Genomic DNA, 5,245 nt, shown 5'->3' with positions numbered 1-5,245 from the left:
TATAAAACAAAATCAATTCAAAATTAATTCTTCTCAAAACCATATCTCAAAGTAAGGAGAAGGATAAAGAAGACTACTTAAAACTCATGAGAAAGATACGATAAAGCATGAATTTCATATATAAAAATATGTTTACAAAATAAAGAAAGAAAAGAACATGAAAGAAAAGAACATAAAAAGAACATAACTTATCTCACAATACTTCTCAAGCAAATCCCTAGAAGTTCTCTTCAAGAACTTTCCCTATATACAAGTAATCTTAATTCTCTCCTAGAAATGTAATGAAGAAGATTTATGTCACCTTCCCTGTCCTCTTACAATCCTTGAAGAAAATCTCCAAGCCCTTCCTCTCACTCTCACCCCACACACACACACACACACACACACACACACACAAAACTCATGCCCACACAAAACTCATTCAAGACCTAGACTTCCCTCTCTTTTATAAAAGGTTGCCTCATTCCAGAAAGAATTTAAAATTCTCTCCCAAAATTTTATCCAAAAGTCAACTCTTTTGAATTCCAAAATATATGTCCATTGATCCAAGAGACATATCACTTCAAAAAAAAATCTTTCAGTGTCTAGATGAGTTGAATCACTCCAAGGGGTATTTAGAATAAGTGTCACTTTGAAGATTCGTGCAGAAACTCATCTGAACCGCATTAATCAGTAAAAATTCATCTCCAGCGCTTCTCGCGCCTAATCAGCGCATCATGTGTCTGTTCTCTAGATTTTTGGCGCATCATGCGCCACCCCGTAGCAGCTCCACTGTATTGCTCTTTTTGGCTCTGTTCGAGCTCTGTTTCACCCTGTTTCAGTTGTGTTTTGCTCCTAACAGATATACCTACTAAATAAGCATGAAATAACCTTTCTTTAAAGTGTAATTTCTTTTAAAAAAATGTGATAAATGTAAAGTAGATTAAACATAGAAAGACAAACCAAAATGTGTCAAGTCAGAATTTTCTTTCTTGCTCCTTTTTACTCAAAATTGCACCATTTTTGCTTCATTTTCTTCAAAATTCCGTTTCTTGTACATGAAACTAAAAATATGCAAAATACCTTCCTCTATAGTGTAATATCATTGAAAATCATTAAAATTGAGCATAAAATATATTTGAAAAGTAGGTAATTTTTAGGTGTGTCAACTCCCCCAAACTTAAATGTTACTTGTCCTCAAGTAACCTTATTACTACATAAAAATATGACTTAGGATAGAGATTAAATTATAAATTTCTATACTTTAGTTTAATAAATAAAATAGTAAAATTTATGAAAAATCTTTACTAACTTAGATTCAAACTCTAAGTCTAAAAGTACTTACTAATCAAATTTAAACTTTTTTTAATCTCTATTCATTTCAAGAAGAATTATAATTTATCATATCAAGGATACTGAGAACATTCATATAAAAAAGAACTTCATGAAAACATTACTAGTAATGCTACTAATACTCCTATACAAGTTTAGAAAATGTAATAAAGCATCTTTCTTAAGTTGATTCAGGTGAAGCTAATTTTTGATGCCAATTTTTGTTAGGCATCTTCTCAAGGTTCTTCTCACTCATTTTTATTTTCTTTTCTTTTTTTTCCTTTTTATTTTTCTTTTAGGATCTTTTCAATCCTTTCCTTTTTTTTCAAGTTAGGATTACTATATCTGGATAGCCTTTAATAATTTTTAACTTCACTATCCACTACTTAAAGTCAAAACTCCTTACCTTTCTTCATATTATAAATTCATATTAGTTTATGATTTTTCATAAAGTCTTTCATAAAGTCTTCTTATTCTTTTCTTCTTACATGAAATTCTAAAATTCTTAACACTTCAAAAATACAATTTCCTTTACTTTAAAAAGAAAAATATAGTCTTATCCTTTCATACTAAATATCTTTAACTTTAGAATTGACCTTTGTTATTAAAAACTTTTACCTAAATTTACCATAATATTTAAAGCATAATTATAGTCATTTAAAGTTAAAATCTAACATCCAAGGTCATGTTAATTGCCTGTTAATTGCTTTAATAATCTGCCACATTTATATTTGTATATTCCTTATTGTGATCTTTTAATTTTCAAGCTCACTCTTCATTTGAATCACAACCTCTTCTAATAAATCCTTCTCATCATTCTGGGAGTTGAAGTCAAAATTATGAGGAAAAGAAAGTTCATCATTATAATGGCCATGATTATTCCAACTACATGTCCGATTAAATTAATTTTCTTCCCAAAATTATTCTTCTCCTCAAAATTATTATTCCCGTTAAAATTCAAATGATTTTTCCAACCTGGATTGTAATAATCGGAATAAGAATTATATATCTCATGGCCAATTTTAAAATAGTTAGGCTCCATCAATTGTCTAAAAAAATTTTCCTAAATAACTCAAGACCCTTAATGATAACTTTCTACGTATTGATCCAACTTCCTCTCAATATCTGCAACCTGAGAAGTTAAAATGTAAGCATATCTTTCTTGAAAATTTTTCACTCTCTTAGGGTTTACTCTTTCAAAGCTAGTAGCATTATAATCCAAATATGAATATTCATTATCTGGTTGATCCACCATTTATACATTAAAATCATTAAGTTATTTTGAATCTCTCCCAAAAGTTTTCTCCAAATCTGACTTGTAAAATTCATGGTCTGCAGCTCCAGAACTATGCATACAAATCTAAAGACGGGAAAGTAATCAAAAATATTTATAGTATTTTGGATTTTCTTTAAAACAAACACACAATAATTAAAAAACTATATAATAATACAATAAATTTGAAATCTAAGTCTTACGGGTTTAAATAAAACTCTCCTAAAGTTCTTACCGAAACATTCCCGACAACAACACAAAAAAATTGATGCGCCCCTAGTGTGCGTTGTTTTTCTGTGTGCTTTATGTAAATTTAAATTCCCAGTAACAGTACCACAAACCTGACCCGTCCCAAAATTATGCAGTAATTTAGCTTCCAAAAATATGACCAAAGCTCTACGCAATTTATATTAGCGATTAAAATAAAAATGTTATAAAATATATAAAATAGTTCACACACTAGTGGCTCTACGCAAGTGCAGTATCGCTTCAAGTAAAATAGGGCTTTCTTTAAAATCCTAGCATCGATCCCATAGAGAAGCTCAATAAAAAATCTTTTAGGCTTATTCTAGTCTACTACTATGAAGTCCTAATTTGGAAGATGGAAATTTTTATGATAATAACATAAATCACAATATTCAAACTATAAAAATTAAAGTAAGAAAGACAAATTAAAGTGGGGTTAATGAAGGCTAATAGAAATGTAACTAAAAGAACTAAGTTTACTAAACTTTAAAATTAAATTTATAAATACCAAACAAAATTTAGTGATAAAGAGTTCAAATTTAAGAAAGCCTCTTTCCCCTTTACAATGTATATAGATTGTGAAGAAATTAAAATCATTTCAAAATAGATAAAAAATGTTTTGTACCAAATAGGAGAAATCCCCTCATTTACCCTCTTCCGAGTGCTATGAAGAATATTGACTAATCCAGAGTTTGGTTCCTAATTCTGTGATTAGGCTGGGAAGATACTGGCTGCCACTTTAGAGCTCACACTACTCCCTACTCCCTCACTTGAGGGGTGAGGGGTAACAATCTTGCATCAATTTCCAATCAACTAGACCAAATTGGATATTTTAATCTGTCACCTTAAAATCTCCAATTTTGCATCCAACAAAGTATATTTCCCTATTGAATTGCACTCAATTCCATGGATGACATACACTCCCATGAATTCAAATGTAATTCTCCCAGTGATGTAGAAACCATAGATCATTCGGAACATATGTTTCTCAATACTTTTTAACATTTCAATTAATCAAATCCAAAAGTAAATGAATATGTGATTCATACAATCACAAATTTTTGACATTTAAAACCGTATAAAATAAAATTAATTTTTCACAAAAACATATCTCAAAGTAGGGAGAAGATAAAGAAGACTACTCAAAATTCATGAGGAGGATACAACAAAACACAAATTTCATATATAAAAATAAGTTTACAAAATAAAGAAAGAAAAGAACACAACTTATCTAACAATCATTCCAAAGCAAATCCATAGAAGTTCTCTTCAAGCACTTTTCCTTTTTACAAGTACACACAATTTTCTTCTAGAAATGTAATGAAGAAGAAATTTGTCACCTTCCCTCTCCTCTTACAATCCTTGAAGAAAATCTCCAAGTCCTTCCTCTCACTCTCACGCCCCACACACACACACACACACACAAAGTCATGCCCACACAATTCTCCTTCAAGCCCTAGACTTCCTTTTTTTTATAAAAGGGTAACTTCCTCTAAAAAAAAATCAAAATTCCCTAAAAAATTCTATCCAAAAGTCAAACTCTTTTGAATTCAAAATACATGTCCATTAATCCAAAAGACATATCCCTTCATAAAAGAACCATCCAAAGAGTCTACATGCATCGAATCACTCCAAGGGGTGTTTAGAACAAGTGTCCCTTTGAAAATTAGCGCAGAAACTTGTCTCGAACTACTTTAATCTGTAAAAAGTTGTCTTCCGTGCATCTGGCACCCAATCGGCGCATCATGTGCCAGTTTCTTGGATTTTGATAAATCATGCGCCTGTTTGGCGCATCGTGCGCCACCCTATAGCAGCTCCACAGTTTTGCTCCGTTTGGCTCCATTTTGCCCTGTTTCAGTTGTGTTTCGCTCCTAATAGATGTACCTATAAAATAAGCATGAAAATAACCTTTCTTTAAAGTATAATTTCATTCAAAAATATGTGAGAAATTTAAAGTAGATTAAACATAGAAAGACATATCAAAATGTGCTAAGTCAGAATTTTTTTTTATTGCTCGTTTTTACTCCAGATTGCACCATTTTTGCTTCATTTTCTCCAAAATTTCATTTCTTCTACCCAAAACAAAAAATCTACAAAATACCTTCCTTTAAAGTGTAATATCATTAAAAATCATTAAAATTGAGCATTAAATATATATAAAAAATTAGGTAATTGTTAGGTGTGTCACTTATCTCTTGGGTGTGGACCTTTTGAATGTCCCCTACCATAGATATTGTAACAGAGAATTTCAGGAATAGATTCCCCCCTTTTCATTATATATATACATATGTATGTATATGTATAAACATTTATATATATATACACATATATTTATACATATATTTATGTATGTATACATATATATACATATGTATGTATACATATATATACATATGTATGTATATGTATAAACAT

Source organism: Phalaenopsis equestris, unplaced genomic scaffold (genome assembly GCF_001263595.1).
Source record: "Phalaenopsis equestris unplaced genomic scaffold, ASM126359v1 Scaffold200153, whole genome shotgun sequence".
NCBI lineage: Eukaryota > Viridiplantae > Streptophyta > Magnoliopsida > Asparagales > Orchidaceae > Phalaenopsis > Phalaenopsis equestris.
Note: the sequence above shows the minus strand (reverse complement) of the source record.